Genomic DNA, 19,278 nt, shown 5'->3' with positions numbered 1-19,278 from the left:
TAGGATTTTTTATAACTTAGGCGAGCACTGGGCTGCAACTAAGCCCCCGAGTGGGAGGTCTGCTCTCCACTCGGTAGGATTTTCACGTTGTACTTGTGGCGTAGCTCAGAGGAGAGGGTCGCAGTCGACCTGCACCTCGTCCTCCTTGCGACCGCACATTGTACTTGTGGCGTAGCTCAGAGAAGAGGGTCGCAGTCGACCTGCACCTCGTCCTCATTGTGACCGCACATTGTACTTGTGGCGTAGCTCAGAGGAGAGGGTTGCAGTCGACTCGCACCTCGTCCTCCTTGCGAGCGTACGTTGAATTTGAACTTAGGCGAGTGCTTAGACTGCAGCTAAGCCCCCGAGTGGAAGTCTGGCTTGTCACTCAGTAGGATTTTATTAAAACTTAGGCGAGTACTTGGACTGCAGCTAAGCCTCCGAGTGGGAGTCTGGCTCGCCACTCGGTAGGATTTTATTGAAACTTAGGCGAGTACTTGGACTGCAGCTAAGCCCCCCGAGTGGGAGTCTGGCTCGCCACTCGGTAGGATTTTATTGAAACTTAGGCGAAACGGATTCGCAGCTAAGCCCCCGAGTGAGAGTCTGGCTCACCACTCGGTAAGGATTTTTTTTACAAACTTAGGCGAACCGGATTCGCGGCTAAGTCACCCACTGAGGGGGAAATTTTACTGAACAAATAAAAGTGACAAAAATCATTGGGGAAATTATGACACTATTATCTTGCAAGACATGAACTACAGAAGTACTTTTATTACAACTCATCCGAGTGAAAATTTAAGTGTAAAATGGGCGGAGTAGCTCCGCATTCCAAGCCCGGGGCTCGTCGATATTGTGCTTGACGTTGTAGATACGGTACGCTCCGTTGTGGAGAACCTTGGTGACGATGAAGGGTCCTTCCCAAGAAGGAGCAAGCTTTTGTTGTTTCTGCTGGTCCACTCGGAGAACCAAATCTCCTTCCTGGAAGGCTCGACTCTTCCCGTTTCTAGTGTGGAAGCGACGCAAGTCCTGTTGATAGATGGTCGATCAGATCAGAGCCATCTCTCTTTCTTCCTCTAAAACGTCGACTGCGTCCTGCCGCGCTTGTTCCGCTTCAGCTTCGTTGTAGAGCTCAACCCGAGGAGCATTGTGGAGCAGATCACTCGGCAAGACCGCTTCAGCTCCATAGACCAAAAAGAATGGAGTTCTTCTAGTCGACCGATTAGGCGTGGTCCTCAGACCCCAAAGCACCGAGGGAAGTTTGTCGACCCATGCTCCAGCTGCATGCTTAAGGTCACGCATCAGTCGGGGTTTCAACCCTTTGAGGATCAAGCCATTGGCTCGCTCCGCTTGTCCATTCGACTGTGGATGGGCAACCGAAGCGTAGTCGACCCGTGTGCCTTGAGAAGTGCAGAAATCCCTGAATTCCTCCGAGTCGAAGTTCGACCCATTGTCTGTGATGATGCTGTGCGGGACCCCATATCTAAATATCAGTTCCCTGATGAAGCTAAATGCAGTACCGGCGTCAAGGTTCTTGATGGTTTTAGCCTCAATCCACTTGGTGAACTTGTCGACTGCCACCAGTACATGCGTGAAACCGCTTCGACCTGTTCTCAAGGGGACCACCATATCCAATCCCCATACTGCGAAGGGCCAGACGAGTGGTATAGTCTTCAGAGCTGACGCAGGCTTGTGTGACATGTTGGAGTAAAATTGGCATCCTTCGCACTTGTCCACTATTTCCTTTGCCATCTCATTTGCCCTTGGCCAGTAAAATCCGGCTCGGTATGCTTTGGCCACGATGGTCCGAGAGGATGCATGATGGCCACAGGTTCCCGAGTGGATATCATCAAGGATGATTCGACCTTCCTCTGGCGTTATACACTTCTGACCAACTCCGGTCGCGCTCTCCCTGTACAACTGTCCTTTGATCACGGTAAAGGCCTTGGATCGACGGACGATCTGTCGAGCCTCTTCCTCGTCCTCCGGGAGCTCTTTTCTCAGGATATACGCGATATACGGAACCGTCCAGTCGGGAGTGATCACTAAAACCTCCATGACCAAGTCGACCACTGCTGGGACTTCTACTTCAGTCGGATCTGTGGCACTCTTGGGCTGCGGAGCTTCTTCGGTGAAAGGATCTTCTTTGACTGATGGAGTATGGATATGCTCCAAGAACACATCACTCGGAATGGCTTCTCTCTTGCAACCTATCTTTGCCAGATCATCAGCCGCTTGATTCTTCAGTCGGGGTATATGATGGAGCTCTAACCCCTCAAACTTCTTTTCTAGCTTCCTCACTGCATTGCAGTATCCAGTCATGGCTGGGCTTCTCACGTCCCACTCCTTCATCACTTGGTTGACCACCAAAGCTGAGTCGCCATAGACCATAAGGCGACGGACACCGAGTGAAATGGGCATGCGCAACCCATACAAAAGGGCCTCATACTCTGCCTCATTGTTGGAGGAATCAAAGTGAATCTGGAGCACATATCTGAGCTTATCTCCTCTGGGGGAAACCAAGATAACCCCGGCACCGGAACCATTCAACATCTTAGAGCCGTCAAAAAACATGGTCCAATGCTCCGAGTGAAATTGAGCTGGCTGCTGTTGCTCGATCCACTCGGCAAGGAAATCCGCTATTGCTTGGGACTTAATGGCTTTCTTTGCCTCAAACTTGATATCAAGGGGAAGAAGTTCAATCGCCCATTTCGCCACTCGACCAGTTGCATCTCTGTTGTGCAGAATCTCTGAAAGTGGAGCGTCGCTGACGACTGTAATGGAATGACCAGAGAAATAATGAGCAACCTTCTTCGTGGTCATGTAGATCCCATACACAAGCTTCTGATAATGAGGATATCGTTGCTTTGATGGAGTCAAAACTTCAGACAGATAGTACACTGGGCGCTGAACTTTGAAGGCTTTTCCTTCTTCTTCCCGCTCGACCGTAAGCACTGTACTGCCGACTTGTCCTGTGGCTGCAATATAAAGCAACAGAGGCTCTTGGCTGACTGGAGCAGCAAGCACCGGCTGGGTGGAGAGCAGAGCTTTTAGCTCGGCAAACGCTGCATCAGCTTCTGGAGTCCACTCGAACTTGTCTGCCTTCTTCATCAGTCGTTAAAGAGGCAATGCCTTTTCACGGAGTCGTGAGATGAATCGACTTAATGCGGCCAAGCATCCAGTAAGCTTCTGGACATCGAGCACCCGCACAGGGCGTTTCATTCGGAGTATAGTGCCAATTTTTTCTGGGTTAGCGTCGATTCCTCGTTCGGAAACGAGAAAACCGATTAACTTTCCACCAGGAACTCCGAATGTGCACTTTGATGGATTGAGCTTGATATCATACCTTCTGAGGTTGGCAAATGTTTCGGCGAGGTCAGTCAGCAGGTCGGAACCCTTTCGTGACTTGACCACGATATCATCCATATACGCTTCCACATTCCGACTGATTTGAGTGAGAAACACTTCTGAATCATTCGCATGAACGTGGCTCCGGCATTCTTGAGGCCGAATGGCATGGTGATATAGCAGAAGCACCCGAATGGAGTGATGAAACCTGTTTTTATCTCATCGGGTCCGTACAGACGGATCTGATGGTACCCGGAATATGCGTCTAGAAAAGACAATCTCTCACATCCCGCAGTCGAGTCAACAATTTGATCAATGCGAGGGAGAGGAAAATGATCTTTCGATGCACATTCAAAGTGAGTTGTCCTTCTTAGGAACCATGATGACATTGGCGAGCCACTCGGAGTGGTATATCTCTCGGATAAATCCTGCCGCCAATAGTCGAGCCACCTCTTCACCAATAGCTTTTCTCTTCTGGACGGCGGACCATCGAAGATGTTCTTTGACTGGTTTTGCTGCTGAGTCGACTCTAAGGCGATGCTCAGCCAGTCCCCTGGGAACACCCGGCATGTCAGCTGGCTTCCATGCAAAGATGTCCCAGTTCTCACGGAGGAACTGGATGAGCGCTTCTTCCTATTTCGGGTCGAGTGTTGTGGAGATATGGGTCGGAGCTGCATTAGGATTGGTCGGGTGAATGTGGACGGGCTTCGTCTCACCGGACGACTGAAATGCTGACTCCATGGCTGGCTTCTTGGCTCGCAGCAAATCACTCGGATCTGCATTTTGCTTATACTCTTCAAATTCGACCGCTGTCACCTGGGAATTGGCGATCTTTGAGCCTTTCTGGAAACACTCTTCTTCCTTTTTCCGATCACCAGTGATAGTGATCACTCCTTTGGGGCCGGGCATCTTCAGTTTGAGGTACACATAACATGGTCGAGCCATGAATCTTGCGTAAGCTAGTCTCCCCAAAATAGCGTGGTAAGCGCTCTGAAAATCCACGACCTCAAACGTCAGTTTCTCTTTGTGAAAATGCTTTGAATCACCAAACACCACATCCAGAGCTATTTGGCCGAGTGACTCGGCTTTCTTTCCTGGTATGACTCCATGAAAGCTCATGTTACTGGTGCTCAGTCGGGACATCGGAATGCCCATCCCTTTAAGCGTGTCCGCATACAATAAGTTAAGTCCACTACCACCATCCATTAGCACCTTCGTGAGTCGAGTGCCTTCGACCACCGGGTCGACCACCAAAGCTTGCCTCCCGGGGGTGGCTATATGAGTCGGGTGATCAGACTGGTCGAATGTAATGGGAGTTTGGGACCATCTCAGATAATTGGGTGTCACCGGGGCAACCATGTTCACCTCGCGGTTAATAACCTTCAGTCGACTCTTACTTTCCACATCTGCGAAGATCATCAGAGTGGAGTTAACATGAGGATATCCTCCCTCACTGTCCTCCTTGTCTTTGGCTTTGTCTGACTCCTTTTCCTTGTCCTTGGGCTGTTTTCCTTGGAACTGCTGGATCAGGAGTCGACACTGGCGAGTAGTATGCTTCGGGTAGATGATATTACCCTCTTCGTCTTTCTTCGTGTGGATGTGACACGGCATATCCATCACGTCATTTCCTTCTTTATCCTTCACCTTCTTGGGGTTCCAGGATCCTTTGGGTTTCCCTTTGAACTTGCCCTGAGTCACGGCCAGAGCTTCTCCAGGAGCTGCTGGTTCGGCCTTCCGCTTCTGCTTCCGACTGGTGTTTCCCTTCTCCGACTGACTCGGTTTGTACTTGCCGCTTCGGAGTCGGTCTTCCTCTTCGCCGTTGGCATATTTGGTAGCAATCTCCATCATTCGACTCAGGGTCATGTCTCCGGTTCGACCAAACTTCAAACTCAATTCTCTGTTCTTAACACCATCCTTGAAGGCGCAGACTGCCTGATGATCAGACACGTTCTCCACGGTATGATGCAAAGTGATCCATCTCTGAATATACTCTCTTAGAGTCTCATTCGTCTTCTGCACACAAACTTGCAGCTCTGTCAACCCAGCTGGTCGCTTGCAAGTTCCCTCAAATGTTCTGACGAATACTCGGGACAGATCTTCCCAAGTGTAAATGCTGCTTGGAGGTAACTGATTCAACCATGCTCTGGCAGAACCTTCCAACATGAGTGGCAAATGCTTCATGGCCACCTCGTCATTCCCGCCACCAATCTGTACCGCCACTCGGTAGTCCTCAAGCCAGGTTTCAGGCTTAGACTCACCAGTGAACTTGCTTACTCTAGTTGTCAACCTGAAGTTGGGGGGAATCACCGTGGCTCTGATAGCCCTGCTGAAACACTCTGGACCAGAAACATGCACTCGGCTGCTAGTGGGCGCAACTCTGTCAGAGCCACCTCGACGAGCCCTGTTCTGATCGACCAAGCCTTGCACGATGATGGATCGCGCGTCAAAGCCTGGTTCCCTGGGGTCGACCGGAGCTCTTCGCCCCACACTGATTTGACGCCTGTCCTCCTGCTGCCGAGGAGCGTAAGACCCACCCCTCGGGGGGGGGGGAGTGGGCACTCGACGCCTACCATCACGATCATGTCGGTCACCGTACTGGTCTCGCCGATTCTCGCGTCCTTCACGCAGCGGAGGCAATCTGGGACTGTGAGCCGACTGAACCGTATTCGCAGCGACAGATCGACTGTGAATTCTGTTGCGTGACTGCGACACGGCTGAATTCTGATCTCCTGCTGCCCGGAGCAAATCTCTGATCTGCATCAAGCCTCTGCCAGCTTCCGACTGAGAGGGCTGGATGGACTCTGCTATACGGGTTGCAGCTGCTAAATTCTGAATAGGGGTTCGATATACCTGAGTCGGCGGGAAGAGTTGACGCCGATTGGAGTCGGGTACTCGTTGCCGCGCGCGCTCGTCGAGTGCTCGCTGAAGATTCTCCAGACGAGCGCGTTCAGCCAAGTTGGCCAAACGTGCCTCCTCCAAGGCGCGAGCCTGGGGGGTTTCTCCTGCGATGGGAGTATGCAGGGCATCCACGTTCCTGCGACGAAGCTCTTCCCTTTGCAGGGAATTGAGTGGCTCGGGTTGGTACTCTTCGTGGACCTGTGCGGGGTCGCCTCCACCGTCTACCCCATCCTCGCGGGGGAAACCGGGAGGGCTGCAAGGTCCGTTGACCATCAAGACTTCCGCCGCTGGGTCGCTGCTATCGCATTCGGATGCAGTCTCTACGGAGCCAGTCGACAGGTCGAACATGCCGTAAAGGGACTCGTCGGGCTCGATTGCCGCGACTTGGGTGGTGGCCGTCTGGCGAGCCACCGCGTGCCTCACCCACCGCTGGAGTCTCGACCGACCAGAGCGCTTGCGCTGGCGGGAGACCGGGAGGGTGATTGATAGGGGAGTCGACCAATATGGAGTCGACGGTTGCCGCAGCAGAACGCCGCGGACACATGCGCAAAAATGCGTCGCACCGCGGACGGGGAGTGAATCAACGTCGAGTGGAGCTTCCTGGAGCCAAGCCGAGTCGTCGGCGATGAAGGTGAGAGCGCCGAGATGGATCTCGCCGCCCTTGACCAAAACTCCACCAGCAACCATGATGAAAGTAGTCGGAAGAATCGCAACTTCTCCAAAAATCGCTAATACACCTGCCACACGGTGGGCGCCAACTGTCATGGTTCTAAGTCTGACAGTAGAGTGGGGGTAGGTATGGAGAGGCAAGGTCCTAGCTATGGAGCAGTTGTAAACGCAAGAGATGTACGAGTTCAGGCCCTTCTCGGAGGAAGTAACAGCCCTACGTCTCGGAGCCCGGGGGCAGTCGAGTGGATTATACGTGTATGGATTACAGGGGTGCGAACCCTTTACACTGAGGAGGAGGGTGGCTTATATAGTGTATGCCAGACCCCTCCAGCCCTCAGTAATGCAGGGTTTAAAGTACATGAAGTCTGGGCGTTACTGGTAACGCCTTACATAAAGTGTCCTAAATGCCATAAAGACTACTTAATTACAGACCATTATGCTGCAGAGTGACTCTTGATCTCCTGGTAGTCGAGTGAGTCTTCATGGTTGAGTCCTTCGAGTCCGTCGAGTGAAGTCTCTCTTGGTCGACTGGAAGGTAGTTTCTTCTGAGGGTGTCCTTGGGTAGGGTACTTTGATCAGGTCTATAACCCTACCCTAGGTACATGACTTCATCATTCGGCTTTTAACTCTTTGGCCGCCTTCAGGGCGGCCGCATTGCTTCTCCTGGCTTGTTCCTTGGCTCGGGCAAGTTCCGCCCAAAGGGTTTCCACGGCGGCAGCTCTCTGCAGTCAAAACATATTATAGATACTAGCATCATGCTCCTCTTAATATTTGCTGACCACCAGAATATACATACCCTGTGCCTCATCAAGCCGCTTGTTCACAAGCGTGATGTCGGCATCGCCACTTCAAGCTGCCGCCTCAATTCGGCAAAATCAGCAGTCCGGTCAGCCGCCGGACCTTCAGCCGCCTGCACATAAAAGCAGTGCGATCATTACCTGGCACTATGATTCTCTATTTGCCGCCTCCGAACGGCAACCAGAGTCTCAGGGGCTACTATCTATACGGAGCACACCTAGCATGTGCGGTATAGCCAAAAATATACATATTACTTTGCGTACCTCAAAGCCTCTTAGTAGGATCATAAAAGCTTCGTTTAACCCAATTTTGGCAGATGAGATCCTCTCAACCACCGTACCCATCAAGGTATGATGTGCCTCTGAGATAGCCGCTTGCTCCAAAAGACCCATCAATGTGTCTGGTTGTACACCGGATAGTCCAGGGCTTTTTCTGTTTGTCTCCTCATGAGCCAAGGACCTCGGACTTGGGCGGCCGAAGAGTTACCTTCTGGCCTTTGTGGATCAGGAGAAATCCTCCGTGACGACACCTCGAGGTCGTCCGCCCCATGATGCGGGGATGCAGGAGGAGGCGCTTCGCTCTCCATCATCTCCGGAAGAAGATCCCCTGAAGACGAACTTTGTTGAGAAGGGCTACGAGCCGGACTACAAAATATATGGCTCGGTTATTGTTCTGAGAGATAAAGCAGGATATATTTACCAAAGTGCTTTTGTTCACTTATAGCTCGGTTGATGGCTACCCCTTGCGGGCGCTGTGTGGTAAGGACGCCCTCTGAGGTAGGGCCCCATGGCGAAGGTTTCTTCCCTCATTTGGAAACCTCCGTTTCCAAATCTTCCGGGGCGCCCCTTTTCTTCCCGTGGGAGAGGGGATTTTAGATTCACCTCCCCTATCACCCTCCTTTGCGGAGGCACTAATTCCCCTGGTTTGGATGTGTAATGTATGAAGCCCGCTCTCGGCTTATCTATTCCTCCCTTCATCTTCTCCTGATGGCACTTGATAGGGTGCGCGCTCAAGCATCCTGGTTAGTACAGGGTCCGACGAGCCTTCGGGAAGAGGGGCCGAACACCTGATCCTCTCCGCCTTTCTTATCCAATCCTGGCGGAGGGTAGTTTTCAGGATAATGTTGTGACGAATATAAAGACATAATGTTCGGTCGCGGAGTTACTTACTTGGGTATCTGGAGAATTCCAGTTCAGGCCCGCATCCTCGGTGGTGTCCGGACACTTTATTCTGGATCCAAAGAATAATCGATACATCCCTTCGAGCATCTTGCCGAAGAAGTGCTGAATAGTTCGCGGTCCTTCCGGGTTGAACTCCCACATCCGAAGAGATCGACATTGGCATGGCAGGACCCGACGAACTAACATTACCTGAATTACTTTGACGAGGCTAACATCCCTCTTGAGGAGATCTCGGATGCGGCTTTGCAATGTCAGCATGTCATTCACTGGCCCCCAATCCAGCCCTCTGTTGACCCATGACACCAGTTGGGGCGGAGGGCCCGGGCAGAAGGCTGGGGTGGCCGCCCGCTTTGTACCTCGGGGTGCTGTGATGTAGAACACCTCCGGGAAGGAGCCCTTTGGCCATAGGGCGTTGGCACCTTTGCTTATTATAGCGCCTCCGCACTCCGCGTGTCACCCGTCGATCATCTTCGGCTTCACATTGAAAGCCTTGAGCCATAAGCCGAAGTGTGGGGTAATGCGGAGAAAGGCCTCACACACGACGATAAACGAAGAGATGTGAAGAATAGAATCTAGAGCTAGATCATGGAAATCTAGCCCGTAATAGAACATGAGCCCTCTTACGAAGGGTTCAAGACTAAAGCCCTATCCCTTGGAGGAAGTGGGAAACAAATACAACACTCTTGTTGGGTTCGGGAGTGGGGATAACCTGTCCTTGAGCGGGTAGCTTGTGGGGGATTTCAGCGGTCAGATACCTAGCCTCCCTAAGCTTCTTGATGTCCTGCTCCGTGACAGAGGAGGCCATCCACCGGCCTTGAAGGTTGGATCCGGACATGGTTGAAGATCTGAAGCGCTTAGCCTGAACCTTGGGTGTTGGAACTCGAGGTAGGAGAAGGGAAGGATCGAGCGTGGAAAGAAAAGGACAGGTCTTGGCCCCTTTATAAAGAGGGTGAATATCAAGCATCCTCCGCGTGGCCACTTGGAACTTGCCTAAAATCGAGGAGTCGTACTAACCAAGCACGGCTGGGTTACCCACACCCGTATTGATGAGAATCCCGTGATAAGGGGAACACGATCTCTGCTTTGACAAGACGTGCCAATAAAACTGCCTCGCAATACGTGTGGTAGCAGGCTGGGAAAAAACGGTTCGTGTAATGACCGGGCCGCAGCGTGATGTCATGCTGTGAAAAGTTGTCAGCAGATTAGATTTGTGGAACATTGTACTCTTTACGGTGGTATGTGGAATTTGTTTTGCAGAGCCGGACATGATCTTTGTGTTCAAAATCCTTCTATGGAGTATTCAGAGAAGGAACCCGCCTTGCAATGCCAAAGACAAACTGCGCGCCGGACTCATCGTCATTGAAGCCTGGTTCAGGGGCTACTAAGGGAGTCCTGGATTAGGGGGTCCTCGGATAGCCGGACTATATACTATGGCCGGACTGTTGGACTATGAAGATACAAGATTGAAGACTTCGTCCCATGTCCGGGTGGGACTCTCCTTTGCGTGGAAGGCAAGCTTGGCAATTCGAATATGTAGATCTCCTTCTCTGTAACCGACTCTGTGTAACCCTAGCCCCCTCCGGTGTCTATATAAACTGGAGGGTTTAGTCCGTAGGAGAACAACAATCATAATCATAGGCTAGCTCCTAGGGTTTAGCCTCTATGATCTCGTGGTAGATCAACTCTTGTAATACTCATATCATCAAGATCAATCAAGCAGGAAGTAGGGTATTACCTCCATCGAGAGGGCCCGAACCTGGGTAAACATTGTGTCCCCTGCCTCATGTTACCATTAGCCTTAGACGCATAGTTCGGGACCCCCTACCCGAGATCTGCCGGTTTTGACACCGACAGCAGGCACTAACCAGCCGCTTCACGAGTCCGAAGTAGCTGCTGGGAATCGCTTCGGCAGGCCATAGCCAGATAATCAAATCCTTGAGGGCTAGTTCGGTGATAACCCACAAGTGTAGGGGATCGCAACAGCTTTCGAGGGTAGAGTGTTCAACCCAAATTTATTTATTCGACACAAGGGGAGCCAAAGAATATTCTTAAGTATTAGTAGTTGAGTTGTCAATTCAACCACACCTGGATAACTCAGTATCTGCAACAAAGTATTTAGTAGCAAAGTAGTATGAAAATAATGGTAATAGTGGCAAAAGTAAAGATAATAGTTTTGTAGGAATTGTAAGAGTAGCAACGAAAAAGTAAATAAGTGAAGCACAATATGTGAAAAGCTCGTAGGCATTGTATCAATGATGGATAATTATGTCAGATGCGATTCCTCATGTAATAGCTATAACATAGGGTGACATAGAACTAGCTCCAGTTCATCAATATAATGTAGGCATGTATTCCGAATATAGTCATACGTGCTTATGGAAAAGAACTTGCATGACATATTTTGTCCTACCCTCCCATGGCAGCGGGGTCCTAGTGGAAACTAAGGGATATTAAGGCCTCCTTTTAATAGAGAACCGGAACAAAGCATTAACACATAATGAATACATGAACTCCTCAAACTACGGTCATCACCGAGAAGTATCCCGATTATTGTCACTTCGGTGTTGTCGGATCATAACACATAATAGGTGACTATAGACTTGAAAGATAGGATCAAGAACACACATATATTCATGAAAACATAATAGGTTCAGATCTGAAATCATGGCACTCGGGCCCTAATGACAAGCATTAAGCATAGCAATGTCATAGCAACATCAATCTCGGAACATAGTGGATACTAGGGATCAAACCCTAACAAAACTAACTTGATTACATGGTAAATCTCATCCAACCCATCACCGTCTAGCAAGCCTACGATGGAATTACTCACGCATGGTGGTGAGCATCTTGAAATTGGTGATGGAGGATGGTTGATGATGACAACGGCGACGAATCCCCCTCTCCGGAGCCCCGAATGGACTCCAGACCAGCCCTCCCGAGAGATATTAGGGCTTGGCAGCGGCTCCGTATCGTAAAATGCGATGAAACTTTCTCTCTGATTTTTTTCTCCGTGAAACGGAATATATGGAGTTGGAGTTGAGGTCGGTGGAGTGTCAGGGGGCCCACGAGATAGGGGTGCGCGCCCCCACCCTCATGGACAGGGTGTGGGCCCCTTGGCCTTGATTCTTTTGCCAGTATTTTTTATATTTTCCAAAACTTATCTCCGTGGATTTTCAAGTCATTCTGAGAACTTTTGTTTTCTGCACAATAAACAACACCATGGCAGTTCTGCTGAAAACAACGTCAGTACGGGTTAGTTTCATTCAAATCATGCAAGTTAGAGTCCAAAATAAGGGAAAATGTGTTTGGAAAAGTAGATACGTTGGAGACGTATCAACTCCCCCAAGCTTAAACCTTTGCTTGTCCTCAAGCAATTCAGTTGATAAACTGAAAGTGATAAAGAAAAACTTTTACAAACTCTATTTGCTCTTGTTGTTGTAAATATGTAAAGCCAACATTCAAGTTTTCAGCAAGTATTATGAACTAACCATACTCACAATAACACCCAGGTCTCACAATTACTCATATCAATGGCATAATCAGCTAGCGAGCCATAATAATAAAACTCGGATGACAACACTTTCTCAAAACAATCATAATATGATATAACAAAATGGTATCTCGCTAGCCCTTTCTGAGACCGCAAAACGTAAATGCAGATCACCTTTAAAGATCAAGGACTAACTAAACATTGTAATTCATGGTAAAAGAGATCCAGTCAAGTCATACCCAATATAAACCAATAGTAATGAATGCAAATGATAGTGTGCTCTCCAGTGGGTGCTTTTTTATTAAGAAGGTGATGACTCAACATAAAAGTAAATAGATAGGCCCTTCGCAGAGGGAAGCAGGGATTTGTAGAGGTGCCAGAGCTCGATTTTAAAACAGAGATAAATAACATTTTGAGCGGCATACTTTCACTATCAACACAACAACTATGAGATGGCGATATCTTCCATACTACATGCATTATAGGCGGTTCCCAAACAGAATGGTAAAAGTTTATACTCCCCCACCACCTACAAGCATCAATCCATGGCTTGCTCGAAACAACGAGTGCCTCCAACTAACAATAGCCATGGGGGAGTTTTGTTTAATTATATTTATTTGCTTTGATCTTTTTGGATCATGGGACTGGGCATCCCGGTTACCGGCCCTTTCTCATGAATGAGGAGCGGAGTCCACTCCTATTGAGAATAACACACCTAGCAGGGAAGATACAGGCAGCCCTAGTTAAAACATGAGATGCTTGAGCATACAAAATAGAATTTCATTTGAAGGTTTGGAGTTTGGCACATACAAATTTACTTGGAACAGCAGGTAGATACCGCATATAGGAAGGTATGGTGGACTCATATGGAATAACTTTGGGGTTTAAGGAGTTTGGATGCACAAGCAGTATTCCCACTTAGTACAGGTGAAGGCTAGCAAAAGACTGGGAAGCGACCAACTGAGAGAGCGACAACAGTCATGAACATGCATTAAAATTAATTCACACCGAGTACAAGCATGAGTAGGATATAATCTACCATGAACATAAATACCATGAAGGCTATGGTTATTTGTTTCAACTACATGCGTGAACATGTGCCAAGTCGAGTCACTCAATTCATTCAAAGGAGGATACCATCCCATCATACCACATCACAATCATTTTAATAGCATGTTGGCACGCAAGGTAAACCATTATAACACATAGCTAATCAAGCATGGCACAAGCAACTATAATCTCTAAAGGTCATTGCAAATATGTTTACTTCATAATAAGCTGAATCAGGAACGATGAACTCATCATATTTACAAAAACAAGAGAGGTCGAGTTCATATCAGCTTTTCTCATCGCAATCAGTCCATCATATATCGTCATTATTGCTTTTCACTTGCACGAACGAACGATGTGTATAATAATAATATTGCACGTGCATCGGACTAAGCTGGAATCTGCAAGCATTCAACTCAAGAGAGAAGACAAGTAATATGGGCTCTAAGTTAAATAAACAATCATGCATAAGAGAGCCACTAAACATTTTCAATATGGTCTTCTACTCTCGACCCCCAAAGGAAAGAAAATAAAACTATTTACAAGGGAAAGCTCCCAACAAGTAAAAGGAGAACGAGAAATATTTTTGGGTTTTCATTTTAATTACTACTACAAGCATGGAAATTAAACTAACTAATTTTTTTGGTTTTTCTTAAGGTTTATCAAACACACAAGAAAAAAGCTAGAAAAATAAATTAAACTAGCATGGATAATACAATGAAAGAGTATGAGCACCGACAACTAGAATAGTGTGTGAACATGAATGTAAAGTCGGTGAGAAATACGTACTCCCCCAAGCTTAGGATTTTGGCCTAAGTTGGTCTAAGGCCAAGGGTAGCCTGGCTGATATCCGTAGTTGTAACTGGGGTCGTACTGAGATGCAGCAGCAAATGCCTCCTGAGCTGCGGCATGTTGGCGAGCCGCCTCCTCTCTCCCCTCGTGTTCAGTGGCCTCCTCCCTAGTAACAACATATCTTCATTTTGCCTGGTGATCAAAAAGGAAAGGAGCAGGGAGAGTAACATGGACAGAGCTATGTCTATCGAAGATTAGTCGATACTAGAGGAATTGTTCATTCCTCAAAAGAAAACGATGTTTGACCATAGCGTCATAATCCAAATAAGTAGGAGGCAACACCATATCCCCTTCTTGTTGGGCTATACCAAGATAATTAGCCACACGGGTCGCATAAAATCCTCCAAATAATTCTCCAGCCCTACCATTATTATCCAACCTACATGCAACTATTGCCCCCAAGTTGTAATCTTTATAACCTAACACAGCGCTCTTGAGGACACAAAGATCAGGGACACACATATGACATGCTTCATCTTTACCGTTAATGCATCTACCAATGAAGAGAGCAAAATAATGAGCAGGGAAATGAATGCTCCCTATGGTAGCTTGTGCTATATCCCTAGATTCTCCCACAGTAATACTAGCAAGAAAGGCTCTAAATTCAGATTTGTGGGGATCATGAACATTGCCCCACTGCGGAAGTTTGCAAGCAATAGTAAAATCCTCTAAGTCCATGGTATAAGATTTATCATAAATATCAAACAGGACACTCTGAGAATCACGTGAACATTTATATTTAAACATTCTCACAAATGAATCAGTCAATTGATAGTACTGAGGACACTTATCTTGTAAGAAGTCCTCAAGACCGGCATTACGCACGTATGCGTCAAATTCATCCTTAAAGCCTGCATTGACCATAAAATCGTCTGATGGCCACTCACAAGCTCGCACTTCTGCATCCCTCGGTAGTTCATCGTCTTGCTCATGCATAGCAAGCCTGGGTCCTTTCTTTATTGAAGAACCACCTTGACACATTCTCCTAGACATATTTCTTTTCTGAAAAATTTCTGAAATTTTAGTAACTTCAAAATAAAAGTGAATAAAACTAAACAAGATTGGTAGCAACTACTCCTACAAGTGCCTAGAGCCTATATCATGCATTAAAATTGCTTGGGACCTCATAATTTTGACATGCAAGCTCAAGAACAGGGTCACCTATGCAGCAAAAATTTGCAATGAATAAAGCACTAGAACAAAAACTAATTGGACCAATGGAGGAGTCACATACCAAGCAACAATCTCCCAAAGCAGTTTTGTGAATGGAGCTTTGAGCAAGGAGATCGAAAATCGTAGCAAAATGAGCTAGAACTCGTGCTTGAGCTGAATGGGGATTTTTTTGGAATAAGATGGAGTGTGTGCGTGCAGGAATAAGTGGAAGGGGGCCACCATGGGCCCACGAGACAGGGGGCTCGCCTCCACCCTCGTGGCCTGGTGCTTGCCCCTCCTGCAGTGTTTTCAGTGCCTAAAATCCTCAAATATTCCATAAAAAATCATACTAAATTTGCAGGGCATTTGGAGCACTTTTATTTTCGTGATATTTTTTATTGCACGGATAATTCAGAAAACAGACAGATAATACTATTTTTGCTTTATTTCATTTAAATAATAGAAAGTAAAAAGAGGGTACAAAAGGTTGTGCCTTCTAGTTTCATCCATCTCATGATCATCAAAATGAATCCACTAACAAGGTTGATCAAGTCTTGTTAACAAACTCATTTCGAATAACATGGAACCAGAGAAATTTCGAATGACACTAGGTTACATCAACGCGGATATGAACATCCCCAACAATAAGAATATCATACTTTTTCTTGACAGTAGGAAGAGGAAATTCACAGCCTCCAATAATGATAGTTGGAACTTTTCCAATAGAATTGATGCTATGAACTTGAGGTTGTTTCCTCGGAAAGTGTACCATATGCTCATTACCATTAACATGAAAAGTGACATTGCCTTTGTTGCAATCAATAACAGCCCCTGCAGTATTCAAAAAGGGTCTACCAAGGATAGTCGACATACTATCGTCCTCGGGAATATCAAGAATAACAAAGTCCGCTAAGATAGTGACATTTGCAACCACAACAGGCACATCCTCACAAATGCCGAGAGGTATATCAGTTGATTTATCAGCCATTTGCAAAGATATTTCAGTAGGTGTCAACTTATTCAATTCAAGTCTACGATATAAAGAGAGAGGCATAACACTAACACCGGCTCCAATATCACATAAAGTAGTTTTAACATAATTTCTTTTAATGGAGCATGGTATAGTAGGTACCCCTGGATCTCCAAGTTTCTTTGGTATTCCACCCTTAAAAGTGTAATTAGCAAGCATGGTGGAAATTTCAGCTTCCGGTATCTTTCTTTTATTTGTAATGATATCCTTCATATACTTAGCATAAGTATTTAATTTAAGCATATCAGTCAAGCGCATACGTAAGAAGATAGGTCTAATCATTTCAGCAAAGCGCTCAAAATCCTCATCATCCTTTGTCTTGGATGGTTTAGGAGGAAAGGGCATGGGTTTCTGAACCCATGGTTCTATTTCTCTACCGTGCTTCCTAGCAACAAAGCCTCTCTTGTCATAATGTTGATTCTTTGATTGTGGGTTATCAAGATCAACATCAGGTTCAATGTCTACATCGTTATTTTTGCTAGGTTGAGCATCAACATGAACATTTTCATTAACATTATCACCAGGTTCATGTTCATCACCTGATTGTGTTTCAGCATCGGAAATAGAAATATCATTGGGATTCTCAGGTGTGTCTACAACAGGTTCACTAGAAGCATGCAAAGTCCTATCGTTTTTCTTTTTCTTATTTTTAGAAGAACTAGGTGCCTCTAAATTATTTCTCTGAGAATCTTGCTCGATCCTCTTAGGGTGGCCTTCAAGATACAAAGGTTCCTGAGTCATTCTACTAGTTCTAGTAGCCACTCTAACAACAAAGTTGTGTTTATTATTTAATTCATCGAGCAAATTATTTTGAGCTTTAAGTACTTGCTCAACTTGAGTGGTAACCATAGAAGCATATTTGCTAATGAGTTTAAGTTCACTTTTAACTCTAGCCATATAATCACTCAAGCGTCCTATCTCGAAAGCATTATTCTTTAATTCTCTACCAACATAAGCATTAAAACTTTCTTGTCTAGCCATAAAGTCATCAAATTCATCTAAGCATGGGCTACGAAATTTAGTAGAGGGAATTTCAACTTTATCATATCTATAGAGATAATTTACCTTTACTACCTGTGTCGGGTTATCAAGACAATGTGTTTCTTCAACAGGCGGTATATTAAGACCATGTATTTCTTCAATAGGTGGTAAATTCTTAACATCTTCAGCTTTAATACCTTTTTATTTCATTGATTTCTTTGCCTCTTGCATATCTCCAGGACTGAGAAATAGAACACCGCTCTTCTTCGGAGTTGGTTTAGGAATAGGCTCAGGAGTTGGCTCAATTGGCTCAGGGATTGCCTCGGGAATTGGCTTAGGAAGAGTCCAATTATTTTCATTAGTCAACATATTATTCAATAGTAATTTAGCTTCATCGACTGTTCTTTCCCTGAAAACACAACCAACACAACTATCCAAGTAGTCCTTGGAAGCATCGGTTAGTCCATTATAAAAGATATCAAGTATTTCATTTTTCTTAAGAGGATGATTGGGCAAAGCATCAAGTAATCGGAGAAGCCTCCCCCAAGCTTGTGGGAGACTCTCTTCTTTGATTTGCACAAAATTATAAATTTCCTGCAAGGCAGCTTGTTTCTTATGAACAGGGAAATATTTAGCAGAGAAGTAATAAATCATATCCTGGGGACTATGCACACAACCAGGATCAAGAGAATTAAACCAAGTCTTAGCATCACCCTTTAATGAGAACGAAAATATCTTAAGGATATAATAATAGCGAGACTTCTCATCATTAGTAAACAAGGTGGCTATATCATTTAACTTGGTAAGATGTGCCACAACAGTTTCAGATTCAAGGTCATAAAAAGGATCAGTTTCTACCAAAGTAATTATTTCAGGATCAACAGAGAATTCATAATCCTTATCAGTAACACAAATAGGTGAAGTAGCAAAAGTGGGGTCAGGTTTCATTCTAGCATTAAGAGATTGTTGCTTCCATTTAGCTAATAGCTTCTTAAGATCATATCTATCTTTGCAAGCAAAGATAGCTCTAGCAGCTTCCTCATTCATAACATAACCCTCAGGAACAACAGGTAATTCATAATCAAGGGGAGAACTTTCATCATCACTATCATCAATAATAGCATCTTCAATAATTTCATTCTCTCTAACCCTAGATAGTTGTTCATCAAGAAATTCACCTAATGGCACAGTAGTATCCCACACAGAAGTAGTTTCATCATAAGTATCATGCATAGTAGAAGTGGCATCATCAATAACATGCGACATAACAGAATTCATAGCAGTAGTAGGTTTAGGTGTCGCAAGCTTACTAATAATAGAAGGAGAATCTAGTGCAGAGCTAGATGGCAATTCCTTACCTCCCCTCGTAGTTGCACTACAAAAAAAGACACATCCGTGACATTTTGGGTCGAACGAATTTTTTTCCTGTCATACATATGACACTTCTATGACGATAATTGTGACAAAACCCGGTATCATCATAGATGTGGTGGGATCCTACTTCTATAACAAAAAATCATGACGGAAAATGGGCTTTTCGTCCTGGGCGGGCCGGAGACGTAGCTGCATGACATTCTTTGGGCCGTCCATGACAGAAAAAACCGTGGTAGAAGCGAGGGGGAGGAAAATTTCGGGGAGTTGCCAGTTACGGTGGGAGAGCGATGCACGTTTCTCTCGTACGTACACGCGTGTGTGCGAGGCGTTGGCTCTAACTAAAGCCGAGCTAGGCGTTGGGCTCTAACTGAACCCGAGCGATTGCACTACAGGCTACGCGTTACTGAACCCTAGGGATCGATCGATGGCTGTTAATTGAACCCGATGGAGCGATTCCTTAGCTATTGCTGCTAACT

Source organism: Triticum aestivum, chromosome 2B (assembly GCF_018294505.1).
Source record: "Triticum aestivum cultivar Chinese Spring chromosome 2B, IWGSC CS RefSeq v2.1, whole genome shotgun sequence".
NCBI lineage: Eukaryota > Viridiplantae > Streptophyta > Magnoliopsida > Poales > Poaceae > Triticum > Triticum aestivum.
Note: the sequence above shows the minus strand (reverse complement) of the source record.